This window comes from Sinohyriopsis cumingii, chromosome 8 (assembly GCF_028554795.1).
Source record: "Sinohyriopsis cumingii isolate HCF-2022 chromosome 8, ASM2855479v2, whole genome shotgun sequence".
NCBI classification, from domain to species: Eukaryota; Metazoa; Mollusca; class Bivalvia; order Unionida; family Unionidae; genus Sinohyriopsis; species Sinohyriopsis cumingii.
Genome location: NC_142968.1, coordinates 107,440,005 through 107,454,917, shown reverse-complemented (window position 1 = coordinate 107,454,917; position 14,913 = coordinate 107,440,005). Strand labels below are relative to the sequence as shown.

At 32.5% G+C, this 14,913-nt stretch overlaps 1 long non-coding RNA gene across 2 annotated transcripts in view; it reads right to left on the bottom strand.

The window, feature by feature from the left end:
* Positions 1 to 14,913, bottom strand: part of LOC149794329 (uncharacterized) — a 77,711-nt gene that overhangs the window by 1,385 nt on the left and 61,413 nt on the right. The window contains exon 3 of one of the 2 annotated variants that reach the window (XR_016423011.1): positions 9,016 to 9,614. The exons of the other annotated variant lie outside the window; for it this stretch is intronic. This is a non-coding gene — a long non-coding RNA (uncharacterized LOC149794329). Of the gene's footprint in view, positions 1 to 9,015; positions 9,615 to 14,913 lie in introns of those variants that run through there. 2 annotated transcript variants of the gene reach the window in all.

Sequence of the window (14,913 nt, the reverse complement as noted above, 5' to 3'; positions counted from 1 at the left end):
TTCACTAAATCAATCCAAGGAGGAAATATGTTAACAAATATATGTATACAAAATATCCTCGTTTTCGCATTTAACATTGATTAATTTGGCAAAAGAGACAATTTCAAGCGTTATATGTGCAATCTAAATTCGTAAGAGGTCGCCATCCTAAAATTGCTGTAACACTGGAACGTCTCTTTTTATCGACGTTGTAATGCAACCTTTTAATTACATTGATATCGCATGGAGAAATTAATCCATTTAACTCAAAGGTTTTTGCCTTTAAAAATATAAAATGAAAATAAAAATAAACGTTTTATGTGTAAGCATAAATAAATATTTCAATCGTAGGGTGGAAACATTGTGCATTGTCACTCATGAAGTGGAAACATTTTGTATTGTCACTTATGGCAATACAATGTTTCCTCTTCACCTTGAAATATGTCTTCATGTCTACTAAAAAAAATCCAGTTCTCCATATCTACTACCCCAGCCACTATATCACTATTTTTCTTTTGATAGACAATTGAGGTCACTTAGAACGTGCGATCAAAGGAACGTATGTATGTGATGAATGTTCAGAGTCTTCAGAGAAAATGAGAGATTTGTTCTTGCTGCCGTTTTGGAAACTAAACTGCATCGGTATTGGATAGTTAACAAAAGTGATAAAAGCACCATTTTCTTTTCAAAAGGAGTGAGAAATCACCGATGCAATTTATTTATACAGCAAAGTAACTGGAAAGTAAGAAGAACATGGTTCTTTCAAGGGGGAAGGGTAAGGCATGTTATATCATGCTAAGGCAAGTGAAGTGCCTTGGTCAAGGACACGTCAGGGTAAGCTATCTAATTAAATTTGAACTGATACAGAAATTTTTTCTCTGATCAAAACTTTATGTAACCATTTTAATTCTTCTGTATGTGTGATACGTTTTAATAGAACTCACATTCCGACTCCACACGCATAAAACAACCCACTGCTAGTACTTTTCCTGGTCATTGTGTTCTATTGTAGTCTTAATTTCGTCTGAACTTACACTTTACATCGCTTACAACGAAGAGGTCTCTTCAATGAATATATTTACTTTACTTTACCGTTAATCATAAATTAAACCCAAATTTATCAGGAGGAAAGGAAAGTGGTATTTTCTTTGACATAAATGCAAATCCAATTTAAAATTTTAATTCGTAATTCGAAACAGGAATCGTAGAAAATGTTTCAACTTCTAATCAAAGCATGCACAGTTTGGGTTTATAGCTTTAGGGTAAAGTCATCCGTGCTGCTCCTTTGACCTCCTTTGACCTCAGCTGGCAACATCATTTACATATTAATAACGAATCTCTGATAGTTGGGAGCACAGTGGAGTTTCAATCCCACTGGTATATACTATATATGTTATAATAGCTGTGTTTTTTTTGGTGAGTTGTTTGACGAAGTTTCAAGTGAAAATTAATGATAGTGTTTGCCTATTATCAAAGTTCATGTTTTATCGCCTTCTTGGCTTATGCAGGCATTTTTTTTAAACCTCATAACATACTTGAAAAATGATACCTTTGTTGTCAGTAAAACCCATGTCCCTTCTTTCAAAAAAAAAGACTCTCCAGAAAGGGAATTGACTTTCACATAAACATGTGGTACAATTTTCGATGAAGATATATACGTGCGACCTAGATGATTATCTCTTTTCGAACGATGACCTTGCTAACTTCAGGACCAGGCCAAAAATTCGAAACTACTTCATTTTGGTCTGACTCTGAACACCCGTTTAAATTAAATTTGTACAAAACTTATTACCCAAATATTATACACCTTCTTAAATCCGATTCTTTTTTAACTCTAAGCTAGCACTCACTATCATATTGGTAAATTTAGTTTATAATTTATACAATATTTCCTCCGGCAGGTGGCAGAAGCAACGTGAATTCAGCAATATAAACATATTCAGCAGATGTTTCAATTCGTTGTTTATGTCCTCCATTATTAAATATAATAGGCCTTAACATGAAATATTTCGCTCTCATTGCCTATAATGAGAAATTTAAATATTAGCCCACATGCCAATCAAAGATCGTTTTTTTTCTTTAACTTCTATGGTTGATATCTAAGACCACTTTCTGTGACTTTAAGAGAACCAAGACTGCAACGTATTGTTTGAATAATAATTCCAATAAATTTCTTGCATTTCTTCAGTACATGCCACGGTGTAAAATTAAAAAAAGATATATATATATATATATATATATATATATATATATATATATATATATATATATATATATATATATATATATATATATATATATATATATATATATATATATATATATATATATATATATATATATATTTGCCTGAAGTTGTAAATTTGTCTACGTCATATTGCTAATCATATTGCCTAAACTGTAACTTATGGCAACACATGTATATTATTAACAATCATGCATATATTTGAATTTATGTATTTAATTGATAGTATAAAACATTTTGCTGTATTTCAGTAGTAGTAGTATCATTAATATAAATTGCTGATGATAATTCCAATGATATACCTTTAAATTTATCATATCGTTTGTAATTGAGGATATTTAGATTCATATTTCAATTGCATTGTATACATACAGTTTCCTCCTTTATCTTTTTAAATCATTGATATCATCCCTATTAGTTTTCATGTCATTTTTACAGCGTTTTAAATTACTAGCTTTAACTAGTGTGAATGTATTGGATTTTCTTGAACAAGTTAGACATGGTTTGGCTGATTCATTATTGTTCTGCTTTGTAAGTAACCAATTTTCATTTTTGTTACCTATTTACGAGCTATTAACAGGCTAGGCTAATTACAGGGCCTCCTTAAAAATTAAATTAACACTATCTTTAAATGGTTATAGTGACTGGGGTTCAATAGTCACACAAAGTAAGACATCGACCACGACAGTTATGTAGGTGGAAGGGCGGGATCTTTCAACCCCCAGCCAGCCACTATCAGAGGCGGGGTCATACATTGTAGGATTTAATCCGAGTTCTCTCTGACCCTTTCCACCCCAATTTAGATACTTTTACATTTACGTTAGGGTCAGAGCCAATAACTTACCGGAATGTGGGTACTTACATCGATTCATACCTGCATGAAACTGATAGGAAAACTATTTTTTGTCTCAGAAATTGCGACTACAATCTTCGTTATTTATTTAATCTGCTGTCCGACGAAACGTAACTACAGCATTGATGAAAGATGATCTGATACTCACCATTTGCATTGTTAGTCACATGACAACCCAAATTTCGCAACCTCCTTGTCCCTGATATCAGTAGTCCAAGAGGCGCGTGATACCAGCAATAAGTCCTTTTCAAATGTTGCCGTACAGAAAATATTAAATGAAAGACATGCTATGTTTGGAAACAAAAGGAAAGGACACGTAATTATAACAATGCAAATGTAAGACAATGGGTCCAAGTGTAAAAATGTTGGTCTTTTGACCCTCTCTCCCATGCTTATGTCCATTTAAATATAGTTTTAATTTCATTTTGAACGAACCACAGTGAAAATATTGTAGCCCCAATTTTTTTTCCTATGTTTGAAACGCTACTCTTGTTGAGATTGAAATCGTTTTGGTTTCTGGTCGTCTGCTGGTCAACTGGCACGTGACTGAAGTTAAGATGGTTTGTTCGAAAAGCTTGATAATTCAGCTTGTGAAATATATTCCATTTCAGAAGGCGCGTCAGTTATTGATGGTTCATTGTCTCGATGTATGAAATGTATCTGATACGGCAAATTTAGTGAAAAATTGGAATAATTCTGCCATAGCGGATACAACCGTTGCACGCAGAAGATCGGCGATACAACTGACCTTGACCTAACGTACATGCAGATTCTTTTTCCAGCTTTATATCAAATATACTCAAAGAAAGAATGATTTTTCTCCAGGATTTTTTTTAAAAAAAGAATTGCTTTTTGATTCTGTCAAAAATTTTTTTTTTCGTTTTCAGAAGAAGAAACAATATTTCTATTTGTTTTGAAGGCATGCAGGTTGCCATGATTACATGGTTAAGTTCTGACCAAAGAAAATATTCGCTACCTTTACCAACTAATTCCATTGCAAGTAAATGCTAACGAACAGCAACAGACAGGGTAATACAGAGTCCATACATCTTTAGAAAGAAGTTAGGTTCAAACGGTTTGAATGCAATTTTTACATTTCCATAAAGTTCATGGTGACCCAAAAGTCTCTTGACGATATTCTCTTCTCTGTTGTGAAATAACCATTTAAGGATTTTTCTGAACGGTGAGCTAACGAAATTTTATTCTAAATTTTTGCACACGAATTCGCCTTCATCTCGAATTTGCAACAGTCAAAGACCAGTTCAGGGAACTTCTCGATCGCTCAGGTACCACTGTAGTTATTGAACTTCTGTAAAAAAATGTATTAGCTCTTTGCCAGTTCAAAACGTCCTTTCATAATTCCTCCATTTCTTCAGAATAAATTCAGCGAAATAAGACACACACATCCGCATCGTAGTCAGATGTCCATCTATACAGACGGTTAAAAAAATGGAGACGAAGTTTCACATGTTGTTGTAATACCCAACAACACCATGCAATTAGATACTGTTTCCATTTTACTGCAGAAATTACAGCCACACTCATATGTTTTTGAAATATATTGAGGCTTTTATAAAATAACTATTTTATGAATTTGTCAGCTTCCATTTCAATGCTGAAACATTGGAAATTCTTAAATTTGTCAATCTATTATTATCCAAAGTCATTGTCATTCAGAAACATTCCTTTCTCATAAAACCTGACCGTTCCGGTGGCTTTGTTGTTAGATCATCCGCCTCGGATGCGAGAGGTCGCGGGTTCGAACCCCGGTTGAGTCATATCAAAGACTTATAAAAATGATACAAGCAACTGCCTCGCCTGGCGTTTAACATCAAGAGTTAGTGTTATGACTGGTCGGCCTGGTGTACTGGTCGGCCTGGTGTCAGGAAAATGTGACTGGATGGGTCATGATGCTACATGTCTGCGGCATAATGCCCCAATGCTAGACATCACCATAAACTGTCACACTACAGACATCGTAGCGATATGACTGAAAAATAGTTAAAGCTACGTTAAAAATTCAAAACACACACACACATGCGCGCGAGCGCGCGTGCGCACACTTACACACACACACACACACACATTTCTCATGAAATCTGAAAAACCCTTTAAGTATGGTTGCCTAATAGTAATTGTGCTGATTGTAATGAAAGGGATCACAAAACATTTTTACAAATTGTAAAAAAAATTTAAATGTCAGGAATCTGCAGTTGCCTTTAACACCACCTGACCGAGTGTTTTGGATGTTATACATAATTGTTGAAAAGTCATGACTCATAGATTATATAGTCCATCTCGCCTCTGTGTGTGTGTGTGTGTGTGTGTGTGTGTGTGTGTGTGTATATATATATATATATATATATATATATATATATATATATATATATATATATATATATATATATATATATGTGTGTGTGTGTGTGTGTGTGTGTGTGTGTGTGTACAGATGTAAAAGAAAACTTATCTCGCTATGTCTTTCACTCACACACACACATACAAACACAGTCAGACACCAAGAAAAATATATGTGTCTGCTTATCAACAAAGATCGGGTGTTACTCAGCCGGTAAAACGTTGCGTAAAACTATACAACTCAATAGTAGACACAATATTTGGCTTTAGTGTACAACAAGTTCTTGAAGTTATAACAAAAAGCGTCCACTTCATCTCAAACGGGTGTGTTTTATTATACAACTTTGCGAAATATTTTTGTTTTCGAGTTTTGTAGCATAAAGCAATATTTCTGTGACTTGCGCAATTTGTTTTTCTAAGCCCAGCAGGACTTATAAATGAGAGAGTTTACAGTGAAAATGAAATAAAAAATTTATTAGATCACCAAATTTGTCTTTTCCTAAGGAAATCCCTCTTTTTGAAATCATAATATTTGGTATGTAATTCTTAATCAATACAGTGAAGGATTTTTAAAACTCTTCATTATAATGAAATAGGTTTTCGTTATCTTCAATATAGTGTTTGTGAAAAGTACACGTATATTCATCAATGAGGTTGATTTGTTTCAATAATTCTTTGAATGAATTTAAACTTAGAGGTAATTAAGTTTGTATCTTTAGTACACTTCTTTGCTAAAAGTAAAGACTTTCCACAGGTTTAATCACTTGTCGGGTATCTTAATTGTCTTGACCATGGATAATGTTTTCCATAAGCTGTATTTGTTCTTATCTTTACCATACCTTTATATACATGTTTTAAATTCTTAATTGTTAATATTCAACCTTTTCTGTAACTTACATTCGTAACAGTGTTTCCCTTGTCAAAATAATTATATATTTATCATATCCAATGAGCGGTTATTCTTTTAATAATTGAGAAATATTCAATCAAATTATTAGTACGAGTCCTTGAACTTAATGCTTCAACATTTAATAATAATCCTGGATAAAGTACATTTTAAAAAAAAAGATTTTAGACACGTGTTTTGTATAGGAATGAAAGTTATCAAAATTAATTCAGTTTAGACTATCCGTAGACAAGTATTTTTAAACTGACGAGGGCTCAATTTTCAATATTGTTAAAGCAAGTAAAACTTCTTGCACAAAATATATTAGTCTTACATTTACAAATCTATTTTACTTTTATCTGCACGGATCCGTCTAAAGATGAAGTTATAAGTACACCTCTTTTAACCATTTCGGTTTTAGCGTTGCAAATAAATTTTAAAATAGTTTGTTCAATTAATTCTCTATACAAACTGGAGGATTAGGCAATGCCGAGAATAAAATGAAACTTTGACAAAATAAATTATAAGATGGAAGTTACTCTCTGATAAGGGATAGTTTTCGCCTCATCCAACAGCCCAATAACTTTCAAATAGTTTCTTTTAATTTCCTCGCATACTTTAAATCTAGCATATCATCTAGGATTGAAGAGAAGTCTATGCCGAAAAGTCTAAAGAAATAATTAGACCAAATGATTTCAATATTTGGTCAAATTTATTCTTGTGAAATTTGTTCTTTCTTATTTAAATGACTTTTGATTGTAATGCAATGCAATGTAAACCGAAGACCGATGCAAAATCGTCAGGTGTATCGATGGTAGACTTAAAAGGCTGTGGACAACAGTCCAGTAGTAAAGGGTATCATCTGCGTACTGACTCATCTTAACTTTTCTATTATTATAAAAGATACCGATACTATTTATGTTATTATTGACATCAATGGTGTCACGTTCTATCCCTATAATAAATGAGTATGGCGCCAATGGGTCTCTTTGACGACACCCTCACTCTAAATGAAAGAACTGAGACAATTGACCAATGTTAATGACACTACATTTATACTTGCTGGAAAATACTCTGAACCACTGACAAATAGAGCCAGCAAAGTTATACGATTTCAGAACATTTTCCAAAAACTCTCATTCGACATAGTCAAATGTTCTTTAAAAATCAGTTAATTAGAGAAGGCCAGACTGGTATTTTTTCGTCGAGGCAGCTCATTAAATCATTCACAATTCTAATGTTTTCACCAATAAAATCTCCCTTTGATAACAGCTTTATGATTATCCCTTACTGTAATAAGTGATAAGATAGTAGAAGTTGTTGTTGCTATTGTTGTATATTCCGATTAACGCCATTTTTCAGCGCAAGATAGGCTATACAGGATGGCCATTATAACTGATGGAGGAAGAGCTGATTATTACATGTTAGCTTTACTTGCACTAAATCAAGATGATATTCTTCATTAGAAGTTACAACACTTTTTATTGTAATAATGTGTTCCTTTTGTCTTAGACGTTTTGTTATGAATTTCCAATAGCCGTGAACTGATAAGATAAAAGTAGTTATGGCAGAGTGGTCTGTTTTGTACAATGAAACCATAGATCAATCAGCGATATCTGAAAACATGTCCTCGAAAGCCAGGAAATAATCTAATATGCTTTGTGTGATATAACTGTGTTGTCTCCGGATAAATAATCAAGCATCGGGACTGACTCTCCTTATGGACTAGACTTTATAAATCTATTACATATAGTTTATTCTTGATATCATGGGCTGCTACTCGGGCCGTGGAATTTCTATCATTGTACATATCAGGTTCCACGTCCTAAACAACATTCCAGTCACCACAAATTATAATAGATGAATTATCAAAAGTAGCATTATCTTGTCTTTGACTCGAGAGAAAGTCGGGATTATCACATTATTAAAATATAAATTGGCCCAGATTATTCCATTTCCATTAATCAACATATCGAATACACTGTATCTACCATCGCTAAGAGACAGGAAAGCCCATTATACTCACAATATTTATCTCAGTCTTAGCAGTACTGTGTATTTCTTGTAAAAAAAATCTTTGATGCATTTTTGGGGGCTTAACCCAGTGAAAGATATCTCTCCTTATGAAAATGGAACTTTACAGACCCCTTATATTCACTGATAAAAATTTACTTTGACCTTTCTTAATGTAATATTTTAACTGTAATTTTGACACAAGCATATTCGGACATGTCAAAATATTTTGAGTACACCTGAATCAACTAAGACGTATAATGTAGACATGCATATTCAAACACACATACGATTGACATCTTCAAAAAGTTGCGGACTATAGTGGTGTCGTTTTTTCCATGACCGCTTGGGTGACAAATCTTCTTATAAGTACCACCATTACTAACTTATTTGATAGAAACATATAATTACAAAACTGCTACAAAACAATTTGAGTTGTGAAGAAAAAAGTCTACTATAAGATATTGCTTGCAATTTACACGTACATATATTAAAAGTTGGAATTTATTGGTGTTAATGATAATGCACACGTGTACACATCACAATATTACAGGTTGTGATATTTATTATGGATATTCTTCTGGGCAGTAACAGCCTTTACTGTGATAGTGAGTAGTAATTAAGAGAAGAAAGAATGAAAGAAACCATTAAATAATCTATTGACCAGTCGTAAACAAAGTCTTAACATTTCTTATATTTTATTATTTTACCTTAATAATAATAATAATAATAATAATAATAATAATAATAATAATAATAATTATCGAACCCAGGTCGAGTCATACCAAAGACTTATAAAAAATGGTACTTGCAGCTGACTCGTTTGCGTCCAGCATTAAGAGTTTATTGCTAGGACTGGTTAGTCTGGAGTCAGGATAATGTGATTGGGTTGGACATCATGCTACATGTCTGCGGCATGATGTCCCAGTGCTAGACATCACTATAAAATGCCGCACTACAGAAGTCTTGGCGATATGACTCAAACTGGTAAAGCTACGTTAAAAATCTAAATCACACACACGCACACACACACACACACACACACACACACACACACACACACGATACATACATTAATGTTAATTACTGTTCCATTGTATGTTCAAAATTGCTCCTCTCAAACATCTAAAGCTGCTTCATACTCGCCCATGGTCCAATGGAAGATTCCATACAATAATATCAGGTATTACATTGCGTTTTCTTGGCATCATATAGGGAATGGAATCCACACAAACGATCTTCGAGACATCAAAGTCCATTATTAGAGAGTGGCATTCTTCCTACAGAATGAATAGAAGACATGATGTGGTGTTATATCTCCCGTGTATAGGTTACACGTACCTGAGCCATGCTTAAAGAGGTTGAAGAAACCTTTTGATGATGCACACATGAAGCAATTTTGGACCATCAAAATAAAGAGTTTTTTTTTTTTTAAATTAGGTTCATGTTCTAAATATTTATGTCTTTTTGTACTGTTTACTTTATTTTATATCAATCAGTTAAAGATATGTTTCCTCTTGACCTTTTATTTTTGTCTAATAGAAGCTTTCATTAATTCAAAAAAGTTTATCTTCCATAGGTTCTTGTCGAATTTTAATTTACTATTTGTTTCCTTGGATTTATGTAGCCAGAATAGTCTGGTGTGTCTTATACCTTATACATGCTAAATATACTACACTTTTTCAAGACAGTCCCAACACAAACAATTTCTGACTTGTCTTGAGGTAAATTATTCCTCCTGTTTGAGAAATGGAATCGTCATTTAAACACAAGGTGTTTCGAACATAGAATTGAAACTTCTTTTTTTCGATTATGGTACGTTTGCTTAACCTCTTGCTAGAAATGTATGTAATATAAAGGGACACAGGAATTTAATTTCAAAGTTTTCCCTAAATAAGAAAGTGAAATAAGACTTTCATAAAAGTTAAACTTCTCTTGCCAAAAATATCATGCCAAGAAGTAATTTCTGATTTGTTGTAGTAGACAAAAAGAATATCGCGTTTATAACTATTTATTGTCAAGTTAATCAGTCCGTTTATATTTGCTTGTGAAGCTCATAACTGTATCATTGTTCCGCAGCTATATCTATGGATTGTGCATATGTATATAGTGTTTACCCATATCGCTCATCCGTTCGTATCGTCACGTCCTGTCTTGTCCTGTCCCGTATTTTCCATTACACATTTAATTTCCACTTATTGATTTCTTGAGGATTTAATCACATCTTACAATTTACATTAGGGTGACTTTGGTCACGTTAGATTTTCATAATTTTCCGGCAAAGTTTTATTCGACTTAAAAACTTGTCATTTAATTGCTGATTTTGGCAACGGAAAATATAACTTTTTGACTTTTATCCTGGCCCTGGGTAAAACTCGTTAAAAACTAAAGAAATTTTAATGAAACGTCTGATAATAATATCAAGTGTAAAAATTGTGTTACATGCAATAGTCAGCTTTCCCCATTTAAGGTCAAGGTCACAAAGAAAAATGTAGCTCTGATTTGTGTTATTGTCCCGTATATAGCAATGGATCCAAAGAAGACAGCTGAATTAAACTATAAGCCATTTTGGCTTGACAGTGTGTTACATACAATATCAAAATGTCCCTGTCTCAGTGTTAAGGTTACGGCAAATTATCATATAATTTAGTGACCCGTCTATATGTATGGGTATTACTCTCAAACCGATGAAGATAATTTTGCTAAACTTTATACTTTTATATAGATTGATTTGACTTCTGAATAGCATAACTCCTACCTTATGATCAAGATCTCAGTAACAGATAATACAAGTTAGTGGCCTGTTTTCTTATCCGGGCTGTAACGTTTTAACATTATGATGAGCATCACCCAGGTCCTCGCCTTTATTGGACAATAATCAAGTCCCTAGCTGAAAGGTCAAGTTCAGGAGCAGGCTAAAGGTCACTGGACAGCTGTATCTTTCCCTTTTTCGGTAGTATTGCATTCCCGGATTGGTGTTCCATTTTTCTGATCTGGATTATACTATTTCATGTCATGGTCAAACAGTCGCTTTCATTACAATGTTCGTCGTTGTAAGCATCCATTAAACATGGTCTACTGAGCATGTTCAGGTAACTAACATGGCTACCTGTCACATCGAATCATTGTCTTCTTTGATACTGCAAATGTGCTTACATAGATGCAGGTTATTTGTTAGGATTTGAAGTGAACAAAACCTGAATAATTTGTCATCTGGAGAACACTATATTCATTCTTTTGAATAAGCTTATTTTGTTTTTTGTTGCTGCTGTTATTGCTGTTTCGTTTTATTTTATTTTATTTTGTTTTGTGTTTTTAAATATAAGAATTTATTCTAACCCAAAATTAAGATCCTAAATTTAGATATATGAGAAAAAATATTGTTATTTTATGAGGGGTTTTAAAGATTTCTTGGGGAGTGGGGTGATGGTGTTTAAGAAACAGATTTGTTGGCAGCCTTTAGAGAAGATGCAAAATACGAAATCAAAAGAATGTGTAATGCATGGTTTAAAAATATTGTGTTGCAGAGATCATTACATCGTGAAACTCTTGAGTACAGTACACAATGGGCGCCCCCAGATATGAGTTCACCAGTAAACACTTTTTCGCATACATCCGTAAAACCTAATAGCTGACCACTACACATGTTTGCCCTTTCTCCGAACATAATTCTGAATGGGTCCATGCGGTACAGATCTATATTTGTAATCAAGATGAGACTGAGATTCTATTAAAAATCGCTGTTAAGAACGTTACAACCATTTTACAGTTCTTTTTTATTGGTACTCATGTGCATTGAATTCATTAAAAACGTAAAGAAACGTCATGCACAAAATTGCCTGTATTCAATACCAAACAATGAAAATAAACATCTGTTTACCCTCATTTTTCTACATGTAGTACCATCTCCTTAAATGTTTGTTTTTAGAATTCTCACTACGAAATCAAGCACTGTATATATGCTTTAGCTTTGAATTAAAACAACTAACATTAGAAATGTATCAATCCAAATATTATTTGAACAAAGTGAGGAGAGACAGTTTCAAAGTTTAAAATATTTATTCCCTAAATATGCTGTAGAATGGCCATTTTATAAGAATAATAATTTAACAAGTGAAGTAGTTTCTGTTTTGTGAAGCAAAGGATGTGTGTCTTGAATATATTGAAGAAACAAAATGAAATAACCAAAGTTGCTTCTTGAATGACATGTAATTTTAAACCAGGAGTCACATAATAAGTCGTCTTAAAACGTATAGAAATTTTAGTCCTTTTATTCAAACGTTAACGTTTATTTGCATCTCTCTTACTCTTACACACACACACACACACACAGACAGACACACACACACACACACACACATATATATATATATATATATATATATATATATATATATATATATATATATATATATATATATATATATATATATATATATATATATATATATATATATATATATATATATATATATATATATATATATATATATATATATATATATATATATATATATATATATATATATATATATATATATATATATATATATATCACGGTAGTATTTTATCTGATTTTCTTGGCTCGTCTTTTTAAAATAAATGCAATTGTAAAGTAATATAATTTAAATGCGAGAACGAAAAATTCATTTACATTTCATATAATATTTTTAACTATGATGGAGATCTATCATTTACATTTTTTCCCTCAATTATTTCATATCGAATGTATGTCTGTTATCCCAGTGAACAGTAGTGACTTTTTAACACGTGTTCTTTTCTAGCAGCTTTAGTTAAAATGGTTCAAAATTTGACGAAACTCACGCGGAAAGGATGCTTGTTTATTTTTAAAGATATTAAACCCAGGCAACCGTTGAAGAGTAGTTGATATTCTATTTTCGATTCTGATATGTTTCAAGTTAAAAAAAATATATCACTGTAGAAGTATTACTTGATGGAGTATTATTGATTTTCTTCTTCCTTTTTTAATCCCTGCTTGGCATTCACCATCCTGATTTGATATTTAAGCATGATATTCCCAAAACTTAAAAATCTGTTCAAGTATACTTACTGCAAACCTTAGGGGATATAAATTCATAAACTTGTATAGAATTTGGATTCTTTAATAATTGAATTTGGTTTTATTCTACCCATGACACTGGTTTGGAAAAACATCTAAGATTCATCATTTCACAAAGAGTAAGTCATAATTATTGTTCTTCTTAACTGTTAAGAAAAAACAGTCATTTTTATGGTAATCATGAAAATTTCAATCTGAATTTCGAACTAAAAAAAATAAAAGAGTTAATATCTCACACTTTAATACATGAAGGTAATCTTTTGACTAAATAAAGTTCAAGTGAAGAAAAAACTTTTCACAGGATAACATAACATGAGCTAGACTGTATACACTATCAATGTCCAATGTTAGATAAAATAAATACACTATTCCTACACCCAATAACAGTTAAACTATATACATAATTCATGTCCAATTTTAGATAAAATATAAACACTATTCATACTGTGCCCAGTAACAGTTGAACTATATGCATAATTCATGTCCAATTTTGGATAAAATATAAACAATATTCGTACTCCCAGTAACAGTTAAACTATATACACTATTCATATGTCCAATTTTAGATAAAAATAAATGTACTGTTCGTGCACACAAATTTTTAATATTTTTCAGTAGCATGGATGCTTGCTCAATGAAAGATTCCGTTAGATTAGATAACTAAACTAAAAACGAAAGCTGTCTGAATTGATAACATTCTTCCTATTTATTGTTCTTGGGAACCTGGATGGAAAACGCACCCCCCCCCCAATAAACCCCACAGATTATAATGTATTCGATTATAAGTAATCAAATTATTAGCTATTTAAACAGCATTTCTTCAACAAAGCAGGTTGGAAGCTGACTACCATCTACGTAACTCTCAGCGTCATACCAATTCCTACATGATTCATTCAACGCGTTATAGGTTTTCATGCTTCCGACCTTCATTTACCTGTAAAATAGGAAGATCAAGTCCCAAATAAGTTGCAACAATGATACAGGTAAATATATATTTCAAATGCTGCAGTTCGGATTAGTGTGTCTATTGCAGTATATACGATTAAGCTGTTTGATGACAAAATTAAAGGCATTATTTGAGATTACACCTTTTCTTAGCTACAAATACCTGTGTTCTGGAGTCCATCATTGTTTTTTAACCATTAATTGCTAGTTCTGATCCTGGGTCATTGATGGATCGAATAACTCCAGTACTTAACTTTTTTCCTGACATCATGGAAGCGTGAGATATAACGCCAGGCCAAGCAAATGTTTCCTACTTACTTCTTTTCTAAAAGAATATGAGACCCATCTTTCCAGAGAGAATATATGTTGATATTCAGTGTAAAAACACGACATGTTTGAGACTTGTTTATAAGCAGAGCTAAAAGAAGTTACGAAAACATATAACTATTCTCCTGGTCTCTGATTTGATTTTGCATGCTCAAGTGGTATTCGGGAATTATACAGTGGTGGGCACATTTTATGGTCGAAAATGTAAGCGATGCTTGACTGGATGC